Genomic DNA, 18,733 nt, shown 5'->3' with positions numbered 1-18,733 from the left:
CTCTTGATTTTGTGAAATATATTCTGTTGTTTCCCTTTACCAGGAATCTTTTAGGATGAGCATATGATGGCTACAAATTGTTGTTAATGTGTTCCCGAGGCAGCTAACCATTTAATATTCATGCAACAGTTTATTGAGCTCCTTTCTCCGGGTACAAATAAGGAATATTATCCTCACTATAAGAACCAATGATATAATTTCAATGCTTTCAGGAGAAAGGCACTGTATTTAATCTCCAAATAATTTTCATGTAATAATGGTGTATCTATAAGAGTAAGAGAATAGAGCTACTGTTATTTTCCTCTATAATGCTTTCAGAAAGGGAACAAAGGGCCTATTAATCTTGAAATATCTGTATGTCCCATCATCATAAATTATTATTTTTCATCATCATTTACTCCCATTTCTAGATGGATCTTTCCTGGTCTATATACATCTGCAGTTGTGCAGCTGAATTCTACCAAATGTTATGAGGCTTTTAACTATAATCTAATCCTTTCACAGAACTTTTTGTGTGTCTTCTATTGTAGTGAGATGGAACAGAAAAGGCAAATTATTTTATAGAACTCTCTAGTCTTATATATCATTTAGTTATAAATGCTACTATTTATCTTCAAACAAAACATAAAATGCATATTCACATGTGTACAAGTACACACTATGTATATCCATATGCTAAATATACAATTTCTTATTGAATACTTCTGTGAAGAGCAACTTCAGTGCTAACATTGTTTTTGAAAACCTCTAGGCCTACCCTTCCATCCCCCAACACTTGTAGGGCTGAAAGTTTTCTAGAATCTCCTCTATTTTAACCATTCTTAATCCTTCACTTACATATCAGAAAAAGCAAAGTGAGAATATTGAGTTACTGGCATACCATGAATTTGCTAATAGGACCAAATCGTGTCACTTTGTAAATTCAAAATAACTGTGCATGGAGCACTAAAAGTTCAGTAATGAAAACTTACATTATTAAAGACAAAGTCTTTCACCCTAAGAGCTTGTGCTGTGACTTATGATGGAAAAGGCAGCATATCAGCAATAGTTCTAAATTCTCGTACCAACAAACTCAAAATGAAGATGTAACTAGAACAGTACAGAGACAATACAGCAGCGAAATCTCAAACCACTAAACATATTTTCCTTAAATTTCAATGGGGCTGTCTGAGAACCTACATAAAGGGCTTTTTTTCTCTGTTTCTTTTTAAAAATTTTAATCAGTTAACATCCAAGCTACTGCATGCGATATAGACTCTAATTCACTTATCACCACTCACTTTCCACTGGGATCCTTTGATCCCTGACTCCTCTAAAAACATCCTAAAAAGGAGAAGTAATTTGAAGCCAGAAAGCTCATCCTATGAAGGACTGCCACCAGAATTTACCAGTCAACACTTCTCAACCTCAATTTACTCATCTGGGAAATAAGGAGATGAGAAGATTGGATGAAAGGATCTCTATATCCCTTTTATCTCTAACATCCTATGGTCCTGAGGGCCACAAGTCTACTGTCAAGTTTTGCATTCTTTTCTTTTTATAATAAATATAAATAGCAATTAAATATAACAATTGATTATTTCCTCCAGTCCTTAAAATTATTTTGTTGCAAAGCTGGCAGGCGATAGTTCATGCTGTAATCTGACTTTCTTAAAATTTCATTTATTTTGAGATGATGCTATGCATCACGTAAATAGGAAATCCCTGGGGCTTCCTCTTCAACTTACCCTCCTTCTTAACTCTTATGTTGCTGAAGTACTAGGTTAGGGAAGGACTTCATCACACTAGTGATGATGAGACTGATGAAGATAAGGGGGTATGAGAAAGAGCTTTCCCAGTTTCTCTCTTCCCACTTCATACAACTTACGTTAAAAGTTAAGAAGGAGTCTTTAAAGCAGCAGTTGTTGGCAGTGGAAAAGGAAATAAGAAACCTCATTTCTTGAGATAGGCAGAAATAAATTACAAGGGAGAAATAAATTATAAGAGAGAGTAAACTCATTCCTATGGTCTGAGGAATGTATATGTGCATTTGAGGAGGGGACCATTCAGCATCATTGGCAGGAGGCTGTAGCCTACAAAATATGTTATCATCAAACTCAATTATTAATTATTGTCTAAACTTCAATCCCCTTAATATGGTTTACAGACTGTTAGACAGTCTGTCCTTTGTCTTCCTCTCTAGCCTCATTTTGTACTACCCTTCTTTACTTGCTCCTGGAGCCTCATGTCTTGTAGTGTGTGTTGTTGCCAGTCTGATTTTTTTTTTCACTTCTTCCCACTGCGCCATGATTAGTGCTGCCTCTAGCCCATTGCACAACCTTAAGACATTTCCCCCAACTTTTCTTCTAGCTGATCCCTGTTGTTCTTTTTTGTTCTCAGCATAGATGTCAACTTTTCTCCTGATTTCCTCAAACTTTCTCTCAAAACTGGGTATCATTATGAGTCAGAGACCCTTTGTTTGCATTTCCATATCAACCAGTCCTTCTTTTACCATAGCAATTGTGCCCCTCTTTATTGTGTTAAGCCATATTAACATCCATTCTCATAGTTTCAAATACTCTCTGTATACCAGTGACTCCCAAATGTATGTATCCTGTCCTGATCCCTAAAATACCAAACTCATATATCTAATTGTCTATTCAACATCTCCTTTTGGGGATACTAATGGACAGATCAAAATTAACATGGCTAAAATCAAACTTTTCATTCTTCTCATTCTTCTCTATCTCAATTAATGACTAATTCATTTTTTTCAGTTTCTCAGGACAAAAACCTTGGAGTCATTCTGAGTCCAAGTCATCTTGACTTCTCAAAACTGATCACATCTCACCACCTACATTGTTACTATATGGTTCAATACATCATATTCTCTTACTAGAACTACTTCAACAATTTCCTATTTTCTTTCCCTGATATCACCCTTTGCCCACTTCAGAAAATCCTCAATGCAGCAAGTAGAGTGATAATGTTAAAATCTAATTCAGATTATGCTACAGTTCTCTTCTTCCAATTAGTATTTAGAGTGAGATGTAATGCCCTAACAATGACCAACAAGGTCCTCTGTTATCTTTCCCATCTCTGATTTCACGTTCTACTACATGCCCCTTCTTTCAATGCCACTCCAAAAACACTGACTGATACACTGATTTACTTGTTACCATTCCTCAGCTTTGACAGACACTGTCTCTTTTCAGGGCCTTTGCACTTGCTGTTTTACCTCAAAACAGTCTTCCTCCAGCAGCTGCATGGCTTACATATTAACTTATTTTAGGCCTCTCCTTTAATGACTCCTTTTGAGTGAGAGTATAAAATATATATTTTTGGCCACAGTTATATCACCAGATCTAAGAACATAGTAGTCACTATGTTTGTTGAATGACTGAATAAACAATCTTAATGTTTCCTAGGGTCTGTTTCAGACCAGTATAGCTATTCTTGGTGACATGTAGATAGGTGACTATTCTTGTCTCCCTGCAGTGATCGTAGACCAGTTCTTAACAGACTAGCTTAAAATTCTAAAAATTTCTTCCCTCATAAATATTGACATATATGGTGGTTTGATTGGAGAGAACTATTTGTATTTAATTTCAGATATGAAAGGAGATGAGTCGGCTTTTATTTTCTTTTAAGCTTGCCTGGAAATTTGATATGTTCACCATGGATAACATTTTTTCTAGTGAGAATTAACTCTTGAAACTCAACAAGCTATGTTTTGACATACTATCTATTCACATGGTGGGGATTGATTCTAACTAAAGGATAAACATTGGAATTTTAAGCACTGGTATTATTCAAATCCTAATCTTTGAGGGAAAATGGATTTGCATGCCTCTAGAAAGCAAAGCATGTATATTTGTATGGTGCATTTCTTTCTTCTAGCTACCTTTCTTTCTATGTATATATTTCTAATATATTGCATGTAAAACAGAAAGTCTCTAAATGAAATTGCGTTTTTCATTAGGAATGATGCATTCCATAGGAGAGAAGAAGAGTGATTATATTCATCATCAAAATGGCAGAATAGGAGACCACAGGTCCCATACTCCACAAAGATCAACAGTTAGATAGCTATTGATGAATAAAAACAGCTCAAGAGTCCACTTAAAGATTTTAACCCAAAAGGGAACAAAAAGTCTAGGATAACCACACAAAAAAGGAATGAAGAACAACTTCATTTTGCCTGAATCATCCCATTCCCCAAGTCAGTGACCAGAGAGAACTCCTTAGCTTGAAGAGTTCCCCTTGGAGGGAAAGGGAGGGCAGAGTGGGCAACAAGCTTCCCCAGCAATTCAGGCACTGCATGAAGAACCTGCTTCAGTTTCATTGCACCCATACCCTGGCAAAGCTGAGACATACAGAGATGGCTTAAGACAGGGAAAAGGTTGGGAGCCACCAGTATCAGTCACACAGTGGGAGTAAGTGCAATTCCTAGGGGCCTGCTCTGCAGGAGATGCCAGCAGCTTTCATTATTGAAGAAACCAATGACCAGCACATCCACTGCAGGCCCCATGAAGAGTTCAGTGGTGGGGTTTTCCCTTCACAGGTTTTCACATTAGAGAGACCAGGCACCTCAGTCCTTCTTCACTCCCCTGCCCCCCACTGGAGCCTAGGATCTGCATTAGCAGCCAACTCCAGCCTCTGAGGCTTCATGAGTACAAAGCACCAGCCTAGACCCCCCACAGTCACCCCCAACTCTGTGTGCAATTGGGGTCAGCTACTCAAGCTGCAAACCTGCACACCACTGATCCAACTCCTCTCACTAGCCTCTACTGTTATGTTCATGCCCAGGTGAGTCCACATGAGTCCACACCTATAGCCAGGGCTCCACAGCTGACTGGCCGCTCAGATCTGGTCCTGTCTCCTGTCACTGGCTTGCATTTCTGGGCTCCCCTGCAATTAGGCCTTGACACTATGCAACCGCACCCCACTCACCCTACTCCCATCACCAGCGACACCACCATGTACCCGAATGAGACCCAGTGGTCACACATGTGCACACTGACTGCCAGTATCCCTGTAGCTGCTAGTATGCATACATTTGGCCCCAGATCTTGCTGCTGGGTCTGGCGCTCACCACAACCTATGCCTGCCACTGGCCCCTGCCACTGTGCGACATCTGCAGCCAAATACTACAGCTGAGTGTGCACATCACTGGCTCTGGCTACCACTGCCTTCCCTGGTCCCCAGGTGCTGTAACTGAAGACACTGCCAAGGCCTTTGCAGACACTATGGACACCCTGCAGCACTTACCAAAGACCACATAGTTAGTTGTCAGTGTTATGGACCCCAGAGGCCTGAACCAACAAGACAACATGCCCATCCCCTGGTACCAGAGCCACCACACTTCCCTGACCTCAGCACCCTACATTACTGGAACCAGGGTCACAGCACATTCTAGTATGCTCCCACCTACACATAAAGAAGTTCTTTCTTAACTGAAGTCAATCTATAAAATCTAGAAGAAGTGGCTGCTTCTTCAAATGCACATTTATGCAAGGCTCCAGGAATCATTAAGAAACAAAAAGACATTACACCACCGAAGGAACACAGTAAAAGTCCAGTAACTGACTTCAAAGCAATGAACATGCATGAATTGTGGGGAAAAAATCAAAATAATTGTGAAAATGCTCAGAGAGCTACAAGAAAACACAGATAAATAATTTAACAAAATCAGGAAAATGATAAACCAACAAAATGAGAAGTTCAACAAAGAGATAAAATACATTAAAAAAAAACCCAAACAGAAATTTTGGAGTTGAAGAATGTAATAATTGCACTGAAAAATTAAATAGACAGCTTCAGCCACAGATGGTACAAGGCAGAAGAAAGAATTAGTGAACTGGATGACAGATCATTTAAAAAAATCAGTCTGAGAAGCAAAAAAAAGGAATGAGGAAAGCCTACCAGACTAATGAGAGACAATTAGAAGAAATAATCTACATGTAATTGGAGCACCAGACAAAAAGAAAGGGAGAAAGGGGCAGAAAGCTGCCTTTTTGAAGAAATAATAGTTAAGAATGTCCAAAAACTATGAAAATATTTAGATATCCAAGTTTGTGAAGCTCAAAGATCCCCAAAAAAATTAAACTCAGAGATTATCTCCAAAACACATTACAATAAAACTGCAAAAAAATCAAAGACAAAGACAGAATATTGAAAGCAGAAAGAGAAAATAAGCTTGCCACATACAAGGGTGCTCCTAGAAGGCCGTCAGTGTGTTTCGCAGCAGAAACCTTGCAGCCTAGGAAAGAAGATGATATACTTAAAGTTCTGAAAGGAAAAAAAAACTGCCAACCAAGAATATGTTATCTGGAAAAATTGTCCATCAGAAATGACAGAGAGGAAAAGAATTTCCCAGATTAACAAAAGCTGAGGGAGTTCACTGCAACTAGACTTGCCTTGCAAGATAAGATGAAAGGAGTTCTTCAAGCTGAAATGTAAAGATGCTAATTAGTAACTTGAAAACATGTGATGATATGCAATACATTGGTAAAAGAAAGTATATAGTCAAAATTAGAAAACTTCAATAGTGTAATATAGTCCTTTGCTAATCACTTAACTCTAGATTTAAAAGTAAAGGAAAGAAGTATTAAAAATAGCTGTATCAGCAATAATGTGTTTATGGATACACAATATAAATAGGTGTAATTTGTGACATCAAAAGCATAAAATATAAGGGGATAGTAGATTTTTTGTATACAATTGACATTAATTGTTATCACCTTAAAATAGATTGTTATATCTATAAGATGTCTCGTATAAGCCCCAAAGTAACCACACAATAAAAACCTATAGTAGATACACACAAAATAAAGAGGAGGAAATCAAGCATATGACTACAGAAAATCACCAATTCCCAAAGGAAGACAGCAAGAGAGAAAGGAACAACAAAGAAACTATAAATCAGCCAGAAAACAATTAACAAGATGGTGTTAGTAAGTATTTACCTATCGATCCTTACTATAAAGGTAATACAAATCCTTACTTTAAATGTAAGTCAAATGGCATAGAGTGTCTGATTAGATTAAAAAAAAAAGATACAACTAAATGCTGCCTACAAGAAACTTACTTTAGCTTTAAGGACACACATAGACTCAGAGTGAAGAGAGGACAAATGATATCCCAAGAGGAAACCTGGAAAATTTACAAATATGTGGAAATTAAACAACACACTCCTGAACAACCAAAGGGTCAAAAAAGGAATAAAAAATAAATCAGAATATATCTTGAAACAAATGAAAATTAAAAATACAACATACCCAAAATTATGGGATTTAGCAAAAAGCAGTACTACGAGGGAAGTTTACAGTGATAAATGACTATATTAAGAAAAAAATTATCTCAAATAAATAACTTCACACATCAAAGAAATAGAGAAACTCAACAAAATATTAGCAAACAGAATCCAACAGCACAATAAAAAAAATCATGTATCATGATCAAGTTGGATTCATCTCAGGGACACAGGAATGGTTTAACATTCTCAAATCAAGCAATGAGATACACCACATCAATAAAAGAAAAGACAAAAATCACATTATCATCTCAATAGATGCAGAAAAAGCATTTGATAAAATTCAACACTCATTTATGATAAAAATCCTTACCAAAGTGGATGTAGAGGGAGCATATCTCAACATAATAAAAGCCATTTATGACAAACCCACAGCCAGCATAATATTCAATGATAAAAAACTCAAAGCCTTCCCACTAAAATCTGGAACAAGACAAGAATGCCCACCCTCACCACTTCTATTCAGCATAGTCTTGGAAGTCCTAGCCACAAGAATCAGGCAAGAAAAGGAAATAAAAGGGATCCAAATTGAAAGAGAAGAGGTAAAATTGTCACTATATGCAGATGACATGATACTATATATAGAAAACCCTAAAAACTCCACACAGAAACTATGAAAGCTGATAGAAGAATTTGGCAAGGTAGAAGGATACAAGATTAACATACAGATATCAATTGCATTTCTTTACACTAACAATGAAATAGCAGGAAAAAAGAGTAAAGAAACAATCCCTTTTAAAATCACATCCAAAACATTAAAATACTTAGGAATAAATCTGACCAAGAATGTGAAATATTTAAACATGGAGAATTATAAAACATTGATTAAGGACATTAAAAGATGACTTAAAGAAATAGAAAGATATCCCATGCTCTTGGATTGGAAGAATCAATATTGTTAAAATGGCCATACCACTCAAGGCAATCTACAGATTTAATGCAATCCCTATCAAATTACCCAGGACATTTTCACAGAACTAGAACCAATAATCCTAAAATTTATATGGAATCACAAAAGACCCAGAATTGCCAAAGCAATATCGAAGAAAAAGAATAAGGCTGGAGAAATAATCTTCCCAGATTTCAAACAATACTACAGAGCTAAAGTAATCAAAACAGCATGGTATTGGCATAAAAACAGACATATGGATCAATAGAACAGAATAGAGAGCCCAGAAATAAATTGACAGACCTACGGTCAATTAATCTTCAACAAAAGAAGCAAGAATATACAATGGAGAAAAGACTGTCTCTTCAGCAAATGGTGTTAGGAAAACTGGACAGCTGCATGTAGTTAAAATACTCCCTCACACCATACACAAAAATAAACTCAAAATGGCTTAAAGACTTAAACGTAAGACAAAACACTATAAACCTCAGAAGAAAACAGACAAAACATTATCTGACATAAATCTCAACAATGTTCCCCTGGGCAGTCTACCCAGGCAATAGAAATAAAAGCAAAAATAAACAAATGGGACCTAATTAAACTTGTAAGATTTGCACAGCAAAGGAAACCATAAGCAAAACAAAAAGGCAACCTACAGAATGGGAGAAAATATTTACAAAGGATACGATTGACAAGGGCTTAATCTCCAGAATATATAAACAGCTCATACAATTTAATAAGAAAAAAACAAACATCCCAATCTCAAAATGGGCAGAAGACCTAAACAAAAATTCTCCAATGAACACAAATGGCCAATAGGCACATGAAAAAATGCTCAGTATCACTAATTATCAGAGAAATGAAAATCAAAATTACAATGAGGTATCACCTCACATCAGTCAGAATGGCCATCATTCAAAAGTCCACAAACAATAAATGCTGAAAAGGGTGTGGAGAAAAGGGAACCCTCGTACACTGTTGGTAGGAATGTAGTTTGGTACAGCCATTGTGGAAAACAGTATGGAGATTCCTCAAAAAGCTAAAACTAGACTTACCATATGATCCAGCAATTCCACTCCTGGGCATCTATCTGGAGGGAACTCTAATTTGAAAAGATACATGCATCTCAGTGTTTATAGCAGCACTATATACAATAGCCAAGACATGGAAACAACATAAATGTCCATCGACAGATGACTGGATAAAGAAGCGGTGGTATATTTATGCAATGGAATACTACTCAGCCATAAAAAGAATAAAATAATGCCATTTGTAGCAACATGTATGGACATAGAGATTATTATTCTAAGTGAAGTATGCCAGAAAGAAAAAGAAAAATACCATATGATATCACTCATATGTGGAATCTAAACAAAGAAAAAAAAAGAGGACACTAATGAACTCATCTACAAAACAGAAACAAACTCACAGACATAGTAAACAATCTTATGATTATCAGGGGAATGGGGGTGAGAATGGATAAATTTGTGAGTTTGAGATTTGCAAATGTTAACCACTATATATACACATAGATTAAAAAAAAACTAGTTTCTTCTGTATAGCACAGGAAACTATATTCAATATTGTGTAATAACTTTTAATAAAAAAATACAAAAATGAATATATGTATGACTGGGACATTGTGCTGTACACCTGAAATAGACACATTATAAATGACTATACTTTAATAAAAAAAGAACTTAGAAAAAGAAGAATGAACTAAACCCAAAATTATCAGAGGAAAGAAATAATAAAGATTAGAGCAGAAATAAATGAAATAGAGACTAGAAAGACAATAGGAAAAAATCAGTGAAAGTAAGATCTGGTTTTTGGAAAAGATAAAACTGACAAACCTATAGCAAGACTAACTTAGAATAAAACAGAGAGGACTTATGCAAAATTATAGATGAAAGAGAAGTCATCATAATTGACATGATGGAAGGATAATAAGAGGTTACTGTGAAAAAATATATATGAACAAATTGGATAACCTAGGAGAAATGAATAAATTCTTAGAAGCATACAACCTCTGAAGACTGAAACATCAAGACATAAAATGTCTGATCAAACTAATAATGAATGAGGAGATTGAGACAGTAATCAAAACTTTCTCAACAAAGAAAGCCCAAGACTGGAAGGCTTCACAGGTGAATTCCACTAAATCCTTAAAGAACAGTTAATATCAATCCTTTTGAAACTATTCCAAAGAATTGAAGAGGAGGGAACACTCCCAAACTCATCTTACAAGGCCTATATTACCTTGATATCAAAGCCAAATAAAGACACTACAGGGAAAGAAAAATATAAGCCAATATCCTTGATAAATGTAGATGCAAAAATTCTCAACAAAAGAGTAGGAAACAGGATGCAACAGCACATTACAATGATGCATCATAATTGAGTGGAATTTATCCCTGGGATGCAAGGATAGTTCACCATATGAAAAATCAATAAATGTGATAGACTGAATTATTATAATGAGAGCTAAAAAATATATGATCTTCTGAATAGATGCAGAAAATGTGTTTGAAAAAAATTGAACACCCTTTCATAATAGCTCTCAACAAAGTGAGTATAAAAGAAACACCCCTCAACATAATAAAGGCCATGTATTACAAACCCACAACCAACATTGTATACAATGGTGAAAGTTTGAAAGCTTTTCCCTTAAGATTAGGAACAAGTCAAAAGTACCTACTCTGACCACTCCTAATCAATATAGTACTGAAAGTCCTAGCCAGAAAAAATTAGGAAAGCCTAAGAAATAAAGGGTATCTAAATTGGAAAGGAAGAGCTAAGAATGTCTCTGTCTATGACATGATCTTGTATATAGGAAATCCTAAAGACTGTACCAAAAAATTGCTAGAAAAGTAAAATTTCAGAATACAAAAACAAGGATCAAATATCACTTATGTTCCCATTTACTAACAACGAACTATATAAAAAAGAGAGAAATGAATCCCATCCACAACTGCATCAAAACAATGAAAGACGTAGGAGTAAATTTAACCAAGGAAGTCAAAGATCTCTATAGATTGCAAACTCTAAGACAATGATGAAAAAAAAAAAAAAACCAAAGAAGCTACAAATAAATGGAAAGATATTCTGTGTTTTTGGATCAGAAAAAAATTAATATGGTTAAAATGTTCATGGTATTCAAAACCATTTATAGATTCAGTGGAATCTCTATCAAAATTCTAATTGCCAAAGCAATCTTAAGAAAGGACAACACTGGAGGAAACATACTTCCTGACTTTAAGTTATATTACAAAGCTATGGTAATCAAAGCAATATGGTACTCGTATAAAAACAGACACATAGACAAATGAAAGAGAATTGAAAGCTAGAGGGAATTTATTTTTTAATAAACCCATGCATGTATGGTCTACTAACATTTGACAAGGGAGCCAGGGACACTCAGTGGGGAAAGATAGCCACTTCAATACATTGTTATGGGAAAACTTGATATTCATATGCAAAACAAAATTGAAATTGGGACCCTATCTTACTGCACTGGTAAAATTAACTTGAGATAAATTAAAGACTTAAAAATAAGACCTAAAAATAAAACTCCTAGAAGAAAGCATAGGGGAAAACTCCTTGACATTGGTCTTAGCAAAAATTTTTTGATATGACACCAAAAACCACAAGCAACAAACATAAATTTAACAAGTGAGTTTATTTCAAACTGAAAAGCTTCTGCACAACAAGAGAAATAATCAACAAAAGGAAGAGTCAACCTATGAAGTGGGAGAAAGTGATTGCAAATCAAATATATGATAAGAGGTACATATGATAAAAAATATTTAAGAAACTCATAATAGCAAAACAAAGTCCAACTTAAAATAGACAGAGGAACCAAATAGATATTTTTTCAAAAAAAAAAAAATCCAAATGGCCAATAAGTACATAAAGAGGTGCTCAGCATTCAAATAATCAGGGAAATGCAAATCAAAATCACTATGAGATAACACCTTACACCTGTTACAATAGCTTTTTTAATACAATAAAAAAAGACAGGAGTTAACAAATGCTGGTGATTATGAGAAGAAAAGAAAACTCTGAGCACTATTGATGGGAATGTAGGCCGGAACAACTACTATGGAAAATAATAGGGGAGTTCCTCAAATGACTGAAAAACAGCAATCTCATTTCTGGGTGTATATCCAAAGAAGTGAAACTTCTATCTTGAGTATATATCTTCACCCCCATGTTCTGTGCAGCTTTATCATAACATTAAGGCATGGAAACAACCTAATTGTCCTTTGATGTATGAATGGATAAATAAAATACAATTAAGATATATAGATATAGATATACAATGAGATATGATTGAGCCATGTAAAGAAGGAAATCTTGTCATTTGTAACAACATGGATAGAACTTGAGGGCATTGTGCTGGGTGAAATAATTCAGACAGAAAAAGGCAAATTGTTTATATTACTTATATATGGAATATAAAAAAAGTCAAACTCACAGAAGCAGATAGCAGAATGACAGTTTCCAGGGGCTAGGAATTGAGGGTAGAAGAATTGAGGTCGTGTTGGTCAAAGTACATAAACTTTTAGTTACAAGAGGTACAAATTCCAGGGGTCTAACATACAGCATGGTGACTATAGTTAACAATACTGTATTGTATATTTGAAAGTTACTATGCGAAGAGATTTTAAATATTTTCACAATAAGAACAACAAAATGTTAATTTTGTGAGGTGAAGGAGGTGTTAACTAATCTTATTGTGGTAAATATTTCACAATATATGTGTATCAAGTCATCATATTGTATACCTTAAACTTAATGTTATATGTCAATTATATCTCAATAAATCTGGAAAAAAGAAAAGAGAGAGAGCAAACAACTGAACAGATTTTAGCCCCTAGACCAGAATCAAAGAAAAAAGTATTTTAAAATCATACATTTAGTGGAAAGCCAATAGTTCTGAAATGATATTTTTTAAAAAAGTAACTATATGAATGTGGAGGAAAAATAGGAAAGGACTTTCTCTTTTTGTTTGTTTGACAATAATTTTTAGGTTTAAGGAAGAAATTTGCATCTTAATAGAATTCATTGGATTGAAAAATTACTCAACTTTTATCAGTTCCCTGCCTGAGTTTCCTACAGCAAGAAAAATGAAGCTCTTTTAGGTATTTGAACCTATGTTTCCCAGGAAGTTATCTGATCTACTGATTTTGAGTAGTGAACAAGTTGGTCTGGGCTGAAGGGAAGTGTAGATACAGAAACAGCGAAGACATAAGGCTATTTTAGAATGCTGTCTCAGGATGCAGCAGGCTATGAATAAAAGGGAAATGCCTCTCCTGTACATATATAGAAGACAAATGATAGAATACATTTCTTGAGGCTTTAGGATGGCCTTATCGAGAACCTTATTCTTCCCTTCACTTTATGTGTGTGTGTGTATATATATACAACAAAATCTGAACATATTTCTTGGAGAGTTTCTAGCAGCATAGGTTCATTTAGAATAAAACTTGACAAATATTCTTTAATTATCTTTCTGTCAGTATTGCTCCCTTCCTGGGAGGTAACCACTGTTCATAAATGGAAGCTGGTAAACTTCCTGTTATTTTCCTAGGTGCTTCCATAAATATATGTTCCTATATATATAGCAGTTCTCTGTGACTTTTTCTTTTCTCTTGAAACTGTCTAAATATATTACAATAATATCTTTATTAATGTAAGGTGATATAGTCCATATATATTAATAACATAACAGAAAATTTAAGGATATTGAAATAATATAATTGAATTCTTCTAACAGGAAGCATTAAGTACCATTAGAATGCTAGGTTTATGTGTGGAAAAATTAACATGGATTGAAATATGAAGATTTGTGAATGTGAGACTTAACTCAGACCTTGAAGAACTGTCAACCATAAGAAAGTGAAGATTAAGACTTTGGGCATTTCAGTTAAGGTTTGCAGCATGAAAAAAGCAAAGGAATAAGCATCATGAGTATGAAGGATAATAAGGTGAAGCTGACTGATCCTGCTGCAGACGTTAACATGGGGTATATTCATGTTACAGGTAAAAGAGGAAACACATCCTGATGGCACTAAATAAAATGTACTTCAGATAAGGGAACCTTGATTTTAGAAAAATAATGAAATGGCAGTGCCAGTAACTCAGATATGAGTTTTGGGACATTCTGGACTAGCACAGTGGGAATGGAGAAGGAGAAGTATATCAGACATTCCCAGAAGAAATGAAGTGATTTGTTTGATAGAGGGATTAAGAAAGAATGACTCAGAAATGAATCCAGAGTTTCAAATTTCAAAATAATGCTCATCTTAGACATCAAAAAGCAGAAAACGAGTCTGGCAATGGGCAAGGATGGGAGGCGTGGAGAGGGAGTTTGAATTACTTATAATGAAGACTGCCTAAAATGTTTAAGCAGAAAATGCACAGTTTACTTTTCTAAATTATATAAAGAATTTTCTTCATCACCTGCCCTACTGTCTCCTAGACCCCTACATGCAAACATCAAGAGTTCCACATTTAATGGCAACAGTGTTTGGAATTTAAAAGGACTGGGTTATGTGAGGGTATTGAAATTCTATTATGGTTCCATAGTTACTCATCTGTGCCTTGCTAGTATTGTTAGAACATTTGAAATGCTAGAGGCCTCTAAAAAGTGTCTTAAGTCACTGTATTGCAAGCCTTTATCTAGGCCTGGGGACACCTCTTGTTATAACCCATCAGGGAACAGCAGAGATAACAGGTGGCTCCTCAGCCAGATGGTATAACGCATAGCTGAAGGGGAGCACGATCTCCACAGACAGGTTTCCATTATGCTTTGAGATGTGAAGAGAGTCCTTCACATTCAGGCCTCTGGTGATATTCCATCCTGGAAGGGTTGAGATGAGAAAATATAAAACGTTGTTGTTTTTTTCTCAGCCCCCCTCACACACACAAAGTTCTATCAGCCAAGGAACATACACGTTGGATCTTTAGTTAAAATCCAAAGGTATATCAGACAAGGCTCTTTTCAAATTCCAGTGTTACATCTGCTGTAAAATAAGGTGATTTGTCACTGAATTGAGGTGAAGTGCATCTGACCTTTTGAGCAGATGAGACACACAAGCACAATCTTCCCCCACCCCTCTCATTTTCAAAATACTGGATCCACGTCTAGAGTAATGTTTTGGGAAAATAGTATTCAGGCTTTTTGAGCAAAGCACAGAGCCAGTCTCAACATTAACAAAATGATCTAACCAAAACATAAAACCAAGTCACTGTCTTGTTCTAATTTTAGTGATATTAACAAGATATGAACTCTGAACTGCAGGTGGCTGAGTGATGTTGCTAGGCAACTTTGCTTTTTATATATGAAATTGGCCCTGTTGGGTTAATTCTACATTTTGCTTAAATCCTTCTCTTTGAGCAAGGAGACGGTCGGACCTGAAGAATCTGAAATTGATAGGTGGGTAAGGCAGTTACAGGTGTACACATTGTTTGGTATTCTTTTGTAACAATCCACACAAGTATACAACTACATTGTTACAACTAAAAAATGACAACATGAAATATAGCAACCATTTTTCTCTCAAGAAGAAGAGCTTATAAATTTACTTGGTCCAAAGTATCTCTTGCTTTAGCAATACATCAAATTGTGCAGTTCCATCAGTCTGAATCAATTAGAAATTACTCACAAAGTAAATTACATTGAAAAGCTTTGATTTGTTACCAGAGTTTGTTACAATTCTCTTCAATCTTAAAAGACTAAAAGCAAAAATGTAATAATGTGACAGTGATAGTGAAATGTAACTTTTATTGAGATTGATGAGAACCTATTTGCTACATATTTGCTTTTAATAATTTAATTTTTCAAACACTGTAGAAAGAACCATAAATATTTTATTTTGAAGCTTCTACAATTTATATAACTTTGGTTTGAACTGGTTCCTGATCTTTTGAATATACTTTTTATAATAATTCTATTGACAGTATGGCTTTACCTCTTTAATTAGCTCCTTAACTGCACCCCTCCGTCTGATTAAAACATGCCTTATTTATTGCACACACCAAGCACTTGCTGAAGTAAATTGAAGAATGACCTCTCCTTTTTGTAAAATCTAAGCGAATGATTGAGGGCAGGACATTAACTTTCATCTTCACAGAGGCTTTGGAAAATTTGCTTTCCCCAGCAACATTCAGGTGCAGTTGTGACCATTTGAAAATAATATCTAAGTTATTTGAAAGAAGTGAAATCTGAAAGTGAAAATGAAAAAATTCTCATATTTAGTGAATTATACCATGGATGTTACTAAATTGTCCTGTTTATACTTAATTGCATTTCTTTAACATCAAAACATCTATAAAGAATACAGATTCATCTAAAAGTGATGATGTTGGTACTTAAATATTCAATATTAAGAATTATTTATAACTATATTTTAAATCATACATCTGTTGCAGTAGCAAAAAGGTATTTGGTTGCACTTCATTTGATTCTGAAAATGTTAATATCAAAATCTTAGGTGTTCGTAAGATATGCTGTTCAAATGAGGCAATAAGCAAATAAATAAATAAGCTTACTGGTCATTTTTGTCTTATTAGGATCTTGTAGAAATGCCTCTATGGGAATCTCTCAGATGTTTCCTTGCTTCAGGGTGAAAACCTAGAGAATGGAGAGCTTTCCATGACATTTTGCATGGCATCGCTACTGTAGATGATTCTTGTTTCCAGTTGGTGGTTTCTATCCAGACACTAACTTAGACACTCCATTTGGAAGTTAACTTAGTATTTGGCCATAATTACTCCTTCTGGCAGTCACTTCTATCCATAGAGGAATAGACTCTACTCTTTTTGCTATGCTGCTTAACTTTTACTATGAAATTCAAATATTCAACATATTATCTGCAGACATCTTAGCAAAATATAGTTGTGTACAGCTAGCCCTGTGTACACCTTGACTACCTTTAATGCATTTAAAATAGTTTAAATTTCCAAAAGGAGCTAAAGTATATCTGTATCATGTGATTTCTTCCAGTAAAAGTGTGATATCTTTCAGAATTCATAGCATACACAGAGATACTAGCAGTGTAGTGATGAATAAAATGTGTCCTAATTTTCAAAAGGAAGAAAAGCAGACTTCATGTATGGTATGGATTATTCACTGCCAAATTTTGGATTAATTTATTAAACAGAGAGCAGTGATTATTAAAAATAATGCAAATAGACTTCAGAAAGTACATAACAAATGTACACCATTTCCTTTTTAAATTTTATTTTACTATAGTAAGAATAGTTAGCATTAGCTCTATTTTCTCAAAAAATTTTAAAGTGCACAATACAATATTGTTGACTATTAGTAAAGTGTTGGGCAGCAGATCTCTATAAAGCATTTATTTTGTTTACCTGAAAGTATATTCTCATTGATTGGTAACTCTCCATTTCTCCCTCTTGACAGCCCCTGGCAGCACTATTGGCAATAGCCAAGATGTGGAAACAACCTACTTATACAACAGATTAACAACTAAAGAAAATGTAGCATATACATAGAATAGAATATTATTCAGCCCTAATAAAGAATAAAATTCTTTAATAAAGAAGGAAAATCTTCAATATGCAATAACATGGATAAAGTTTGAGGTCATTATCCTAAGTGAAATAAGCCAGTCAGAGAAAGACAAATACTGCATGATTCCACTTATATGAGGAATTTTGGTCAAATTCATAGAAACAAGGGGTTCTGATGGTTGCCAGGGGCTGTTGAGAGGCAGAAATGGAGAGTTACTAATCAATGAGAATAAAATTTTATTCCCCAGATTTGGGAAATTTTCAGTCATTATCTCTCTGAATAAGCTTTCTGGCTCTCTCTCTCTCTCTCTCTCTTTCTCTCTCTCTCTCGCCATCTGTCCATCTCTTTCTCTGTCTTCTCCATCTGTTTGACTTCTGTAATGCTTGATGTTGTCCCTTAAGTCTCTTAAGCTTTTTTCAGTCATTTTTATTCTTTTTTTCTCCTCTGTAGTAACCCATCTTCAAATTCTTTGATCCTTTCTTCTGCTTGATCTAGTCTGCTATTGAACTCCTCTAGTGAATTTTTCAGCTTAATTAACGTATTCTTCACCTCCATGGTTTCTGTTTGGTATTTTCTAATATTTTCTGTCTCTGTTGAAATGTTCACTCTGTTTATGCATTGTTTCTTAACCTCAGTGAGCATCTTTATGAATTTTCTGTCAGGGAAATTATATAATTCTATTTTAATAGAGCAGTCTCAGAGATGAGGCCAAGATGGCAGAGTAGAAGGACGCTCGTGGCTCACCCTCTCCCACAGATACACCAAGACTCACATCCACGGACTCACTCAGCCAACCAGAGCACCTGCCAGAACTCCGACAGAACACTGTCCTCTTCAAAAGACAAAGACGCCAAAAATCTGGTAGGAGAAAGGGAAAAAAGAAAGATGAAAAGGCAAAACAGTGCGGGACCGGTTCCGCGGGGAGGGAGCAGCAAAGAAGGACTGGCGCTAGTGCGCTGGGTCTCCCTGCCTCCAACGGAGAGGCCAGCGGGATGGAGGGGAAGCCTCC

Source organism: Vicugna pacos, chromosome X (assembly GCF_048564905.1).
Source record: "Vicugna pacos chromosome X, VicPac4, whole genome shotgun sequence".
Classification (NCBI taxonomy): domain Eukaryota; kingdom Metazoa; phylum Chordata; class Mammalia; order Artiodactyla; family Camelidae; genus Vicugna; species Vicugna pacos.
The sequence above is the reverse complement of the archived record's forward strand: the minus strand, read 5'-3'. Positions refer to the sequence as shown.